Below are 15,042 nucleotides of genomic sequence, written 5' to 3' on the forward strand. Positions count from 1 at the left end.
TAGAGGACACGACTGCAAATATGCCTATGACTAGTCAGTGTTTAAATCAACTCTGCCTGTTGCCTTTCCCATTGCCTTTATCCTGATGCTTCAAGAAAACCAGAGGTAGCAGTGGAAGATTTGCTGAACGTCAGTAGTGTCACTTTAGCCTGAGTGAAAGGGAGCGTAAGAACCAGAGCTGATGTTGGCATTTCGGTAGACCCACACAACTATTCCCGTTTTCTGGCATCCAGCTGCCTCTGACATCCATTGCGGTCTCTGCTGCTGTGTGCAGAGTGGGCCTTAGGATCTGGGAAATGGCCATTGGTGATCTTTTTGGGTCAGGCTGCGCCAGATCAACCCAATCTGTCAGTAACCCATAGCTGGTGCGTTATGCAAAATTAACTTAAGGGGGAATTGTAAGAAAACAAAGAGAGCTCTCTCTCCCTAAGCACTTGCTTTGAAAAGACGGTGTTTTGCTGATGGTATTTTGTTTTGTGTTTTTTTCAGTGTTGCCAGTGCTCTTGATTTGTTTGTACGCACAATGATATTTTGTGGTCTTTTGTAAAGCCCAGAGTCAAGTGAGCGCATAAGAACCTCAGTTTTCATTGAGGAATGAATTAAAACAGACCTCATGTTGTAGGAAAAATAAAACCTAGAAAGCATGCCCTGATTGTACCGGGAAGGCTTGGTCACCAGAAAGGGATAGAAAATAATGCCTCTTTTATCACAAGGGAGGAAAAAAATCCTCTTTTCTTATTTTAATTCAAAGGAGGTTTTTCAGCTGTGGTTGTTTTTTGTGCTACAGCACTGGTGAGAACTCCTAAGAAAATTTATATTCTGCATGTCTTTAAAGCTCATACAGTAGTAGTACAGTAGTACACGTGTGGAGCTAAATCAGTGCTCTTCTTGTCCAGCTTGTTATTCTGGGATGAGGGGGTAGCTGAGCCTCTGCTTAACTTCTTGCACCCCATTTGCAAGCTCTCTGTGCAAAGTATTCATATTAACCTAAGTGGAAGTCTTTTACTGGGAAAGGCTTGGTAGGCTTGCCTTTAAGTCTTCTTGGCTCCATCACCTAACTCGTAGTTTCATAGATTAATCAGGAGGCTATGGCTGCAAACTAGAGCTGAAAGAGCAGATATATTGGCCAAGTTTTGTGTCTAGACAAACTTCCTATGCATCCACAGAAACTCCACCACAGCCTGCTGAAACATTATCACAAGTGGCATTATTTCAATCTGTTTACAGTTTCTGCTCATTTCAAGTTCTTGTGTTGTTCTTACCACCCTGGTGCCTGAGCACCCTAAGGATGTACACTTAAATTCCAAAACTGACATGCATGAGAAGTAATGTGGTTGCTCACTAATGCTAATTGGCTCCCAAAAAACCAAAAAGTTTTTCAGATAGTACTGATCTTGATGTTTAACAGAAATAGAGAGGGAAATATTCACCAAAGTGAAAAGAAAGTCTTTTTAAGCATTCATCTTCCTTTCTTAGTGAAGAAGCTTCTGTCACTCACTTGCCTATCCTTGATGATCTTCATTTATACTATGCCTCTTTTTCAACTGTTTTCCCCAGCATTCTTATCAGTTTCACCTGATGAAACACCACAAGACAAAGACAGCAATTCTTGGTGGTTTGTTCTAGAGGATCTGCTGGTTTTGACCAGAGCTGGCAAACACATGCGCATAGAAATAATATGGGAAGTAGGAACAGCTTAAACTGACCCTGTTTTCATTTCAATTGATTTCTCAATTTGTAATGAAACTGCCCCTCTTTTTTTGAAGAAAGATTTTTTTTTTTTCCAGAACTGTCTAGTTCTTAAGCAGCATTGGATAAAGATGATCTTATGCACATGTAAAACTGAACATCAAAGTTCACTCTGTATTTTGCTGGATTGACACTGTTCTCATTCTTCCAGGTACCACAAAGAGCAGCAGATCACCTTAGAGCAGATTGTAATTCTTTTTTTCTTTTTTTTTTCTTTTTCATGAGAAGGGATGGTATATTGAAGCTGTCTGAGCAATGTTGGCGGGGTTTTTTGTAGTCTTAAGTGAAGTAAATATGACCATGGGGAGAAACTATCTTATCCCAATAGGCCTGATGCTGATCTCTTTTGTGCCAAAGTAAATCAAGAATAATTTTACCAACATCAGTACAGCCACATCAGTAAAATTCTAGTGGGAGTATGGAATATGGCACAGTATCTCTGTAAAGAATAATGAAAGATTGCAGTGGGAATTGTTGTGCCTGTGTATCTCTGCAGGAAATCAGTGGAATTTGGTATTTTAGATGGTTGAATAAAAGAAACTTCTAGTTTTAATTAATCAGGGCTGAGTTAATTAATCTGACATGTGACAGAACACTGTGAAACTTCAACCATGTCATCTGAGACTGGACTGAATACCGCTGCTCTGGAAAGGAAAAATGTTTTTCAAATCTGCCGTTAATATGATAATGGTTGGCAGCATTTGGGCAGGATGGGAACTGACATGAAAGCAAATTGGAAATAGAGACTGCTGCTCTGTCTCAAACGTGGCTGTTGCGTGGTGCAGAGCAATTCTTTCTGTGTGTGTTTATGAAGGAAACCAGGAAACGGCAAGATAATTTTGTTAGCACAGGCAACTTTTTTGCATTCTACATGGCTGACGGTCTCTTCGCTCAAAGTGCAGAACTGATTTCTGAAAAAAAGTGGCCTTTTAAACTGTTTAAACAACTGACTGGGAAGCGATAGGCTGCTTCTTTGGGCTGTACAGAGAGATAGATGGTGCATCCGTACCCACAGCGCTGCCTCATGCGCCTGGCAGCCATCCCTTGCTGCGCCTGTGGAAAACTCCCATTTCCCCCCCCAGCTGCGGGCGTTGCATGCGGCTGCTGCAGCAGCCAGGAGAGAGGAGGGCTGGGGAGGCGAGGTACTGGGATCGAAGGTTGGTGCTTTGAGGGAGGGGGCTTAAATCACGTCCCAGGAGGGTCGCTGCAGGATTATGTTGTTTTCACTGCCTGCCTGGAAACATACTAAAACGCTTCATGTTGAGAAGATGTGAAACTGCGGAAAACACAGATGAAATAAATAAGCTGTCCGGTCAGAGAAATTAGAACTGGAAAATAAGAATTCATCTAATTTATATGCTTATCAGCTTTGACAGAGAAGGTGGTCAAGGAGAGACATTAACTCATTTTATAATTGGCATATGCTTCATTCCCAAATGAGAAAAAAACTTACTTTAATGGGCAAGGTACTGAAAAGATAAGCCATCGTGGTAGTTGCAATGAGAATGTATTTACTGCTCTCTACAGTCCGTGCATCTTTGTAGGTCAGCTCAGGTGTGTGAAGTTACGTCTGTGTGAGGCTGGACTTCCTCTGGAAGCTGATGGGGCTGAGCTGCTTTCGGTCACGCACATACGATCTGGGTTGGGATTCAGAGTACTGCTGTGTGGATTTCACTCAGAAAGACAAGAAACTCTTTCCTCCTATCAATACCCAGTGTTTTGTTGAAATCAGGTCTGCAAGCAGTGTTTGATCTGTCAGAGGAACCAGGACTTCTGCTCAGCAGAGTCACCTGGGGGGGTTAAGGGCCTCAGGGTGCCTCTTGTCCAAACTCCCGCTGAAAGCAGGGAGCTCAACCTCCTCCTGCTGAGTTTTGAATATCTCCAAGGATGGAGATTCCACAGCCTCTCCAGGCAACCTGCTCCAGCTGACCACCTTCACAGTGAATTTTTTTTCTTTTTATTCGGCCAGAATTTCCCATGTTGCAATGTTGTGACCGGTGCTTGTCGCCCTCCCACTCTGCACCTTTGAGGAGAGTCTGGTTCCATCTCCTCCACACCCTCCTCTTAGGTGACTGCAGACCACAGCAAGGTCTCTCATTAGCCTTCCCTTCTTAAGGCTGAACAAACCCAGTTCTCTCATCCTCCCCTTGTATGTCATATGCTCCAGTAATGGGTCTTCCGGTGGTTTTTCTTGCCTCTTTTTAAAAAATCCACATAACTGGAATATTTGGAAGCTGCAGTTAAGAAGGCAGGACACAGGACCAAATATACAGCTACCCACACACTGCCTAACATTAAAATAAAGAAGAGCTTGCCTGCGAACTTGAGTTTATGAATTAGGAAAGACAGAGTACCCATGACATAGGAGCGAAGAAACCCTTATGGTAGTTTTTCAGCTGTTGTCTCCCACTTACAGATTGTATCAGGCACTACACGGTAAGATGTAGTAAGTAGCTCCAAAGAGATGGAGCAGCTGATATTCATATGTATTCAGGTTTTGAAGGGAAAAACTTCCATGGCACTAATCAAAATATATGCTGATTTTACCCTCTTCCTTTTGCCCTAAAATAATTAGTGTTACAAATACATGTATTTAAATACATGTGAACATAGAAATACATACATTATGAGAAATATCTTCATAACAAATATCTCCTTTTTAAATATAGGTACCTTAACTGCGTTCATGAAATCTTTGGACAGAGTTGTCACTTTGTAGTGTGCTGCTGAGCATGTGTGAGTCCCACTGGCCCTCCTTGCCTTCTCACTGTCACACAAAGCTGCCAAGGGTCGGTATGTGTCGCAGCCTTCCCTTCCCAGGGAGCACGGTGTAGCCCTGCTGCCGGGGCTGGGACATGAACGGTGTCATAGCTCCATCCACGCCTTGTACCCTTTTGCACTGTCTCTCGTGTTCGTGTGGTAGAAAGGCATCTCTCTGCACACAGCCGTGGATGCTGGGCCACTGGCTGTTCCTTTTTTCTGACTCTCATAAGGAAACAGGTTGCCTGCTAAGAAAAGTCACGTTGGCCTTGTGTCTGCAGGGGGGTCTCCCCTCAAGAGGAAGTTCCCTATTTATTTCCTCCAGAACTAGTGATTTCCTCATAAAACTGACCCATTTCCATAGATCATGTGCCAGAGCTCCAGCTGCTGTAACTGGCTGTACAGTTGTGTTATGTGCTGAATTTACATTAGCAAAGCAGCTACCCTTGTCCCAGGTAGCAATTTGTGTTGAATAACTATTGCAGAGCTGGTGCACAAGAGCCCACATAAATTGTATGTGATATGTACATATTGCATATATGGAATGTGGTGGAGTAAACATGTATACATGCTTTTTTGTGGTACTTTGAACAGTACTCAGGTATAAATGAGGTTTTGTTTGTTGTACATACCACTGTTGAAGGGTACTTTGAGAAAGCTTGTTCATGACTACCTTATTCTTGTTTTTCTTATTAAAGATTTATTACAATAGAGCCTTGCTATTTCAGACTGCTGCCTTGAGAGATTTACTGCACGTTTCACACCTTTTTTCTTTTTCATGTAATTTTAGTTTGAGAATTTTTTGACTTGTTGTAACCTTCTTAGTGTAAACACACTGCACTAAGTTGACACCATAGTAACACGTTACTCATCATTGATTCCACTTTTTGCCTGACAGTTAAACAGGAGAAGCGGGATGTTTGTGCTTATTTTGAAATGTGGACACACTAGCACAATGTGTTTACCAAGCTCTATTAAACGTTGATGCAAATAGTCCAAGTCATGTTTTGTCATACTCAGATTTGAATTCAAGAGGAAAAAATGTATCTTTTTAAAAATGCAGGTTGCTATTATTCAGCTTTTTGGTAGCAAATTATTGAGCTGCTTGAAATTCATTCCATCATGCAACCAAAATTTAACTTGGAACTGAAAAGCTGGTGATGAACACGGAGGTGTGGCGGTCATGATGACATGCCATGGCTTCACACGTCTCTCAGGCATTTTGAATAACAGCTGAATACGTAATATGTGACCTGTCAAAATTTGCAAGAATGAAGAGTTGTTTCCCTGAGGGTACTTGTGCTTCATCCATATGTGGCAGGTGGAAGAAAGAATCTATAGAAATTCCTCCCAGATTTCATCAAGAGTTCCTGGACTACGTGCGGTCAGCTCTGCAGGTCTGTGCTGGAGGGCTTCCCAATGCCACTGCCCTAAGGCAATCTGTCAGAAAGGTTTACCCCGGAGATACAAACACCAGAAGCTCTGGCTTCTCAGAAGTTGGGGCAATCTGACTGTCAGGGTTGGACAGATGCCATAGGCTCAGAAATTTGGGGTTATTCTGAAAGTGATTTTCATGAAGCAGAGGGAAGCCAGGAGGTGAAAATCTGTGTGAGAACCCCAGATACTTCAGGTATTTCTTTTTTATTTTATTCTTTGTCCCCAGCGCATAATTATGGCTCTCTGTATGTGTTTTTATGGCATTCATGGCAAATTCATTGGTTTTGTAGGGACCAGCTCTGACTGTGACCTGAACCTGCCAGAGCAGCCCCGACACTTTCTGCCAGGACAGCCCCCTCACTGCCAGGGAAGCAGCTATCGCTGCTCTCTGTGCTGTTTTCACAGCAGTGTCCAGAAGGAAATGTAGCCAGTTGGCTGCTTCTTATTGACCTTAACTTTTAGATAGGTTTCAGTTAAAATACTAAGACGTGAAATGCTTTAGAAGGATGCACATTAACTATTATATAGTATCTGGATGTGGGCTCAAAATAGCACTAAAACCAAAGACCGGAGTACTGTTTGTTAGGTCTTAGTCTGAATGACTTTTGGTGTTCCGACCTACCTCAGGTAGTTACTATTGCAAGAGACCACAGTGACAAGTAAAAGAGAAAAAACATCCATCCTTTGAGATTTAGCGCTTTCTGTCTCACTCTGTTGAAGCAGCAAGTATGATTCAGCTGTCACGGTTTAATCTAATTCATTTTATTTTACATTACAATGGACTAGGTGTATGCACATGACCCTTTTTTGTGTATTATTTGAGGGAGAGCAACTTTCATGTGTGAAGAAAGAGGTCGCTTCTTAAAATGTACAAGTGTTTAGTTGGTTGCTATTTTCTGAACTAAAAAAAAAAAAAAAAAAGAAAATTTCTTTTTAAATTCTGCCTTTCTGGAATCAGGTCACTCTTGTCTTTTCATCTGTTTTTATAAGATTTCTTGCAGAGCGCTTTCTTGAAACACAGACAAAAAAATGCATCTAGCAGATTCAGAGAAGGAAACCAGTAAACCAGCTCAAGTTCATTATTAAAAACAAACAAACATAACCTTCAGCAGATTTTACTTTTCTTGACTTACGATTTTAATGGTCGGCGTCCACAATACTGGGCACTGGTGCAGCCACAGAGCTACACAGCATCTAGCTGCCCTCGGTAGGAGTGGGAACCAGCTCAGCCTGGAACAGTGCAAACCTTTATGCAACGCAGGTGACTCCTCTTGCATAGTTTCTAATGAGAGACAATATGCTTTGCTTTGAATTCAATGAGCTTTTGAAATGCTTTTAAGTCATCAAAGGGCTGAGTAAGGGGTTTCCTCTCTTAATGGAGAGGAACGATACGTCTACATCAATTGGTTATTCTCATATCGTTTAGTCTTTCTCTCCTCCTGTCTCTCTACCAAATGAACGGAGGAAAGGCTGGAGGTGCACGTAAGGGCATGTGGGAGTATGTGAGGACCACAGCTGGCTGGGATACGCTCAAACAACTCTGTAGGACAGAAGGTGTCAAGCCTGGCAAGGTCTAGTCCCTACCACCTATGGGGAGTGATGTCCATGTGAACTATGGCCAGGGTGATGCCCAGGACATGTGAGGAACCAACCAGCTCGTTTCAAAAGGGAGCCCAGCAGCAAAGTAACATGAGGCAAGTGGGAACAGTCAGAGGACCAGGACTCAGCAGCAATTCATGGACCAAAAATGTAGCTAAGGCTTTACATGCAGGAACTGCTTGGACCCCTAAAAATTTTGCTTATTCTCTATTGATAAAGCCCCTGGATATGTCTGAGTGTATCTAGCTTATAAAGAAAGCAGCCAGAAGGTTTTTTTTGTGCAAAAAGAGTGTGCTGGGTTTGGCTGGGATAGAGTTAATTTTCTTCATAGTAGCTGGTATCACGCAGCTATGTTTTGGATTTGTGCTGAAAACAGTGTTGATAACACAGGGATGTTTTCGTTCCTGCTGAGCAGTGCTTACCCAGAGCCAAGGGCTTTGCTGCTTCTCACCCAAACCCACCAGTGAGCAGGCTGGGGGGGCACAAGGAGCTGGGAGGGGACACAGCCGGGACAGCTGACCCCGACTGACCCAAGGGATATTCCAGACCATAGGACGTCAGGCTCAGCATAGAAAGCTGGGGGAAGAAGAAGGAAGGGGGGATGTTTGGAGTTATGGCATTTGTCTTCCCAAGTAATGGTTACACCTGATGGAGCCCTGCTGTTCTGGAGATGGCTGAACACCTGCCCGCCCATGGGAAGGGGTGAACGAATTCCTTGTTTGCTTTGCTTGCGTGTGCGGCTTTTGCTTTACCTATTAAACTGTTTTTATCTCAGCCCACAAGTTTTCTCACTTTTACCCTTCCAATTCTCTCCCCTGTCTCACTGTGAGGGAGGTGAGCAAGCAACTGCGTGGTGCTTAGTTGCCAGCTGGGGTTAAACCACAACAAAAAGTGACACAGCTTACTGGTTAATAGTGTTGACACTAATGCTAGCATCCTTACAAGACAAGCAATCAGTCTGTTGAAAGGAATCCTACTCTGGGAAGAACTAAAAGTGGTTGGATCTACCATATCCTTTTGCCCTCTTGTGGGGCATGGAGACCCCTATGGATCCTGGGGATGGTCTGAAAGGACACATTGGCCAAAGAACCTGGTCTTAGGGAGAACAGGTGAATACACGTCGAAAATGGACAGTCACTAAACAAAAATCTGTAGTGTTCTCATTAACACAAAGAGTTCAATTAGAAGTCAAATAAGAAAAAAAAAAACCCTATGTTACCTCACTTAATTTGATTTTTCACTTCATATGTAGTCATTTAAACTGTTTACAATAAATAAATTGATGACATTTGTGATCTTTATATATAATTACATATATTGATATTTGCATATATTCCATGTTGAATTGTAGCTTTTATTGGTAGGTCTGTCATTCCTGAAACTTATTGTTTATAATCAATATGAGATTTCATCAAATAACAGAAGAGAAAGCCTATCTATTACTAAGTTTGAAAACAATCTTTTCTTGGCAGAATATGTGTGTTCATTTAAACTGAACAGTATCCATTTTATAAATAAGTCTACATACTGTCAACACATTATTGACTAGTCTTCTTAAGCTTGATGAGAAACCAGTCCATTCTGCAATTACAGAATGCCTATAAAATGATAGGACTTAGAGCAACATTATTCTTAGGGAGCTTGAGTACTGGCCTGGAAAATTTTATGTTATTTAAGGCATGTTATACACTTATAGGAAAGAGGGGAAATGTATATATGCAGCTTTCCTCCAAAAGAGTTTTCAAATCTCCCTCCTTTTCTCTAAAACCTCAAAGGTAGTACAGATTGTCAAAGCACAGCCCTTAGAATACATTTTATTTACCTTGTAATCAACTTAGCTGAAAATCCTCTAACGCAGAGCATGACTTATTTGTGATACATCAAGAGCCCTTGAGAGCTCCCTCTTAAAGGGTTTATCACATTTGCTTCCCTCACTGTCTGTCTCACACATGAGTGACGGCAAATGCTGTTTGGATCTAATGCTACGATCTATATCTCTGAGTATCACTGACATCAGAGGAATCAGATGCTTCTGATTTCCAAAATCGCACTCACACCTCTGAGAGAGGAGTTCATTTGTCTCTCTCGTGTGACTATTAATCTCACTGCCAGGGAGAGCTTGTATACTGGCAGAGAAGTTTTGTAGGGTTGGTGTGTTCATTTGTTTGTTTGTTTTCTGGAGCCAACCCACCAGTTTTCAAAGATTCTGTTCATGATACTGGCATGACTTCACAGAGCAGTAGTTGAGATGTTTTATTAGTTATTACAGCTAAACATGTACTCTATGAAACTGAGCTATCAAAAGAGGGCCTTTGGGACATTATCAGTTTGGTCTAATGTATGAGCTCGAATTATTGTATCATTATAATATGCTGCTTGGTGTCTTTTGCCATTGATTTGCCTACATTTTTTTAAATTGCTCAATCAGAAGCCATTTATCTGATAAATTATTAACAACTAAATGTTTCTGATGGAAAAACAAATAATTCAGCATTGTAAATCATGTATCATACAGGCAAAAGCAGTCAGAAGTAAACTGCTCTTGAGCCAAGTAGTTTATGTAATGTAGATGGAAATTACATAGTGAAATAAACACTTCATTGCAAAGAAAGGATGGCTGTTATTTTCCTAGACTTATACCAGATTCTGCAGTTTCTGCATTGTACATTTCTACATCCTTTTATGGGTGCATCAAACATACAACAACAAAATCTAGTTTCACGTGTCCAAAGGCATCTGCACTTGTTAGACTCCAGCCATACTACAAGGTGCTCAAACTGGTCATTCTTTGTAATATTTCTGTAGAAACCTTTTGATTTAATTCTGCTTCTCCACTCAGAAGTATTTTGTCCTGATTAATGGAATAATTACAGAGTTAATGTCTTCTGGCAGGTCACATCAGCATTGATGATTTTGAGGGTTTAATTGTATTCCAGATTCCTTGGGGCTTGATTTACCTTGAAAGAAAGTAGATATGTTCATGCCTAAAGCTAGAAATTGTAGTACAGGGTTTGCAATTAAATACCATATTCACATTTGTGTCTGTGTCACATTTCTTCAATATGGAGGCATAGATAGATTATAAAAAAACCAGAAAACAGAAAAGAAAACAAGAACAGTCAAACAATTCTCACTAAACGCTATTAACATTTTCTCCAGATGGGTCTGGCATTGTTCTCAGTATAAAACTACTTTTTTCCAATGATTTACAAAATGGCTGTAAAATACAGTTCTGGTCAATGTCAGGGCTAAAAGGCAGCAGAGTAGCACTAGCACATGCAATATATTGCTTCTTGCCAGTAAAGAGCTAACATTCTTTTCCCTGTAGCCCACTTAAAATACATGTAATTAGCAGTTTTCTGTTATTGGGAATGGTTTTTGTTTGGGGCTTACTATTGTGAAACACATTTGCTGTAGTTTTCCTTCCCTTTCCCCTTCCTCCCTAACCTGCGCTCCAGATTCCAGGCTGCCAATGTTTACAAGGTACTGAGACAGTACTTCCAAAAACTTGAGCTGGAAAATACTACCTCTGGGGCCCTACTGCACCAAATTTCTTTTCAGTCTTAAAGAGGGAAACTGAGTGGGTTTTTTTATTGTTTGTTTGTTTGGGTTTGTTTGGGTTTTTTTCAAATATGCAGCAAGCATCTTCTCTTTTGTACAGGCTCAGCAAGTTGTACACCATTTCAGCAGAGATGTCTGATCTTTCCATCTGCATACCTGGAGTTGCTTTATCCCTTGACTGGTCTTTTCAGTAACCACTAAAGACTTCTTGAACACTGGGACAGATGAGTTAAATTCTTCCTGAATGTTCTTCATCAAAAGTAGATATACCGGACTTTCTGGATGTGCATAAGGACACAAAGGTTAGTGTATTCCTTAAAAACCTAAAGTTTCAGGACCGTTTCATTTAAGCATTAGCAGTGCAGACTATGTTTCAATTTGTTGCTTAAACATAGCCACAGGTGGATAAAATGGTGATTGACATCACAGATATAGTTGAGATCATGCTTTTAACTGCCACAGAATAAATGTACTTAGTGAGCTGGTACAACTTAAAGCCCTCTAAATGACTTGCTAGCTGACAAGAGCAAGCTCTACCTGTGCGCTGAGCTTGATTGCCTTTAGCCATTTTGTGGTATTTCTTCTAAGCTTGGGTCTAGTGCATTGCAATCACACTCGTCTGATTTACAACTGGTAGAAAGGGGACAAGAAGAGCATTCTACTTATGTCTGTTCATAAGTTCGTCCTCGTTTACAGTCCATGGGGATGAGGCAGCAGATGTTTGTCCACCCGCGTGCTTAGTTGTTCTAGATGGCATGTGGGCTGCAGGGGAATGCCGAAGACATACATAACATGTTGGAAAAAAATCATTTCTTCCTAATGGCAGCTATTCACTTCCTGGAAGCCGAGAGATTTTAGTAAAATGCTTTTTCTATCCCTTGATTTCTGTTAAAATATTATATAATTTGTGTATATTAGTCTGTCACCACTCTGCCACCTGAGGAAATCACCCTCAGTCGGGACAATTCACTGACATAATTTTTCTGTGGTGTGATTGAAAATGTAGAAGAAACCATTCTGCAAACTGATACATGTTCAGAAAGGTGGTGGAATGTGTGTGGGCATATGTGCGCATCAAGTCATGTCTCAGACACATAACTGACAAGGAAAGTAGCAAGATCATAAAGATACATCAGGATTTTCAGCACCAATCATAACATTATTAAAAAAAATGTTTATAATGATGTGGATAATGCTCATGCAGTAGAGAAGAAAAGTGAACAGTCATGTAACCTTGATTTTATTCTATAATTGCCATCTGTTTTTCATCTTTTGCAGAATATTCTTCAGGATTATTGCTCTATCTGGGTTTGGGGGAAGAGGGGACAAAATTCGTTTCAGTTTTACTCTGTCAACTTCATCTTATTTGATTTGGCCATTTTTTAAAAATAATTAGTTTTACAAATACTATTTGTTCTTATTTAACATCTCCACAGCCTATTAAAATGGTTTCAGGAAACCTATTAGCTAAAATAGATGGAGCTCAAACTTGATGCAATTAGAACTACATGAATTGAGTTCTGCTTTCTCATTTTTGTGGAGGGATTCTAGTGATATCATCTGAAAAATAGCTTTCTAATCAATCTCTTTTTGTCTGCTACTCTAGCTAGCATTTCTGTTTGCATTCTAAATGCCTACTCCCTGTATAAAGTAAATAGAAGACAAAAATATCATCCCTCATCAAAAGGAATTGTTTCCCCTTTGGCACCAAATGTCTACTCCAGATAGGAGAAGAGGAGAAAAAAGAAAGTAACAGTACAGTTTTGCTTCATCTAAGTTCTATTGAAGTTACTGAGAGTTTTTGTAATAGAGTTCAGTAGGAACAAGAACATCAATATAAAAATACAGACTCCATTTAAAAGCAGAAGGTTAGAGGAGTTGCAAGATTTTGCAAAGATTTCCATATGGAGGAGAGCTGTGTTAGTTCTGTGGGGTGTCCTCACTGTAATACCTAAATATTTTCCAAGAAAGTGACATTCATATAGGGCATATACTGTAGCTTTAATGTGTAGACTGTTTTTTATAATATTACATCTTTTATCCATGTGTGTATACTAAGGGGTGAATATCACACACAGTTGCAGAGCTCAAACGTCAAAAGTGTTGAGAACTCCCCCTCCTTGCACTGCATGCATGTTTGTACATGTTTGTACTTCTTGGGGGATTTGTGTAACATGTATTTGTGTGGACTGTTAAATATATATAATGTATAGGATTACGGGTTCTGCAAACTCAGTACAATTGTTGACAGAGCCTTGCTATATTAGGATAGGTAATGCTAGAAGATCCAATGCAGCTTTCATTTTGCTTACAGTATTGCTGCTAAAGCACACGTTCATTAATGCCAATATATAAATTTAGATGGAAAATTATGCAAAAAAATGCTTTATTCTTCAGTGTTGTGGATTTTGTAGTTTATGGTATGACAACTGTTACAAACATTTGATAGATTGGAGAACAGACTTTCTTTGATAGGTAATGGATATATTCATTCAAACAGTGCAAATCAAAAAGAATGAGCTAAATTATCTGACTGGCTGTAAATCCAGTGGAATTTCACATGTCCAAATTTTCCACGATGAATTTTGTTACTGGCTTTTACCTTTTGCAAGAACACAAGTGCAGCTAGGTTTATCCACAAGGCCTGCAGAAGCTTAGGTATTAAAAGTAAGAAATTACCCTCATGTAAATGAATAAATGGTGGTTATACTGAACAGAGTACCTAGCTTATTAGTCAAAAGAAGTGCTGTGCATTTAATGAAGAAGTACAAAAAAAAAAGATATGATGGCTTATGAAGTGGGAATGTTTGGCATAACCCCAGATTTAAAACTGATCCTGGAGATTTTCTGCTAAGCCTCCAGCATACAGACTAAGTCCTCTGGAGGTTACAACTCCCTCCTGGAGGTTGGGAGGAGAGTCCCCTGACATGGAGAAGACTGAATTCTGCCCTTGCATATCTTGGGAGGTTGACTTAATGTGCAGAAAAAAAGATGTCTTCTGTCAGATATATTTTGTGAGGAGGAAAAACAGAAGTGATCTATCCACCACTTCAGAAGTAGGTCAGAGCTGTGAATCCTAATCTAAAGCAACATGACTGCAACTCAGCATAAAGTCCCTTAAGTTCCAGAAAAATGGGTTGTGTTTAAGATTTGCCTCTGCCCTTGTCATCACCTTTGCCTGACTTTCTGGCTCTCCTGAGAACCATCTTTCATACAAGAGTATGATCTTGCATCTTCCTCTCAATCATTTTGCCTCATCAGCAAAGCGAAGGCTATATACATCTAGCTATAGCAGCAAAATGGGGCTTGGGCATGAGTTTGATCCCTGGGTCCTGCTCCCCCATCCTATCTGTTCCCATGTCCCCTAGCATGGCTTTGCCCTACAATCCCACGCAATGCCAGGGGAGCGATCAGGGAGCAGCGTGGGGTAGGCACAGTCTCCAGGAGGCAGCTAAGAACACGGCCACCTTGTTTTGGGGTGGAGAGACTGGGTCACCCCCACCCTGGGCAAGAGAGTTAGCCCTGGTCTGTTTAACTTGCAAACTTGCACACAGCTGAGCATTGCAAAGCTGAGGCCTCCTCTGACTCTGCCTGTGGAGCACTGATGCCCATACAAGTCGCTCCATCATCTTCCTTTATCTTTAACCTTTTCACTGGTCACTACTTAAAAGACAGAGAATTTGAGGAGGAGAAGCTGAGCCACCCCCTCTTCCATTTTGGACTCTTGGGCAGGATGCAATGCAAAGCATTTGCAGTATTTGTTGCTTTTACACAGTAGAACAGGATTGTTCAAACAACTATGGTGGCTTCTAATACTTGTCCCCAGGCCTTTTTCTTTCTTTTTTTTTTGTATTATTTCTAGCTTTAATGAGATAAAGAATTTGCATGAATGAAGTTATGTTTTCCACACTACAATTGTGGGGGAATTTTATTCCC

At 40.8% G+C, this 15,042-nt stretch overlaps 1 protein-coding gene across 6 annotated transcripts in view; it reads left to right on the forward strand.

Annotated features, from left to right (window-relative positions):
- Positions 1-15,042, forward strand: part of HS3ST5 (heparan sulfate-glucosamine 3-sulfotransferase 5) — a 197,914-nt gene that overhangs the window by 92,774 nt on the left and 90,098 nt on the right. For all 6 annotated transcript variants that reach the window (XM_069805040.1, XM_069805042.1, XM_069805039.1 and 3 more), the window contains exon 2: positions 11,207-11,408. The gene's annotated coding sequence lies outside the window, so the exon portion shown is untranslated. The remainder of the gene's footprint in view (positions 1-11,206; positions 11,409-15,042) is intronic.

The sequence above is a fragment of the Haliaeetus albicilla genome, chromosome 17, assembly GCF_947461875.1.
Source record: "Haliaeetus albicilla chromosome 17, bHalAlb1.1, whole genome shotgun sequence".
NCBI lineage: Eukaryota > Metazoa > Chordata > Aves > Accipitriformes > Accipitridae > Haliaeetus > Haliaeetus albicilla.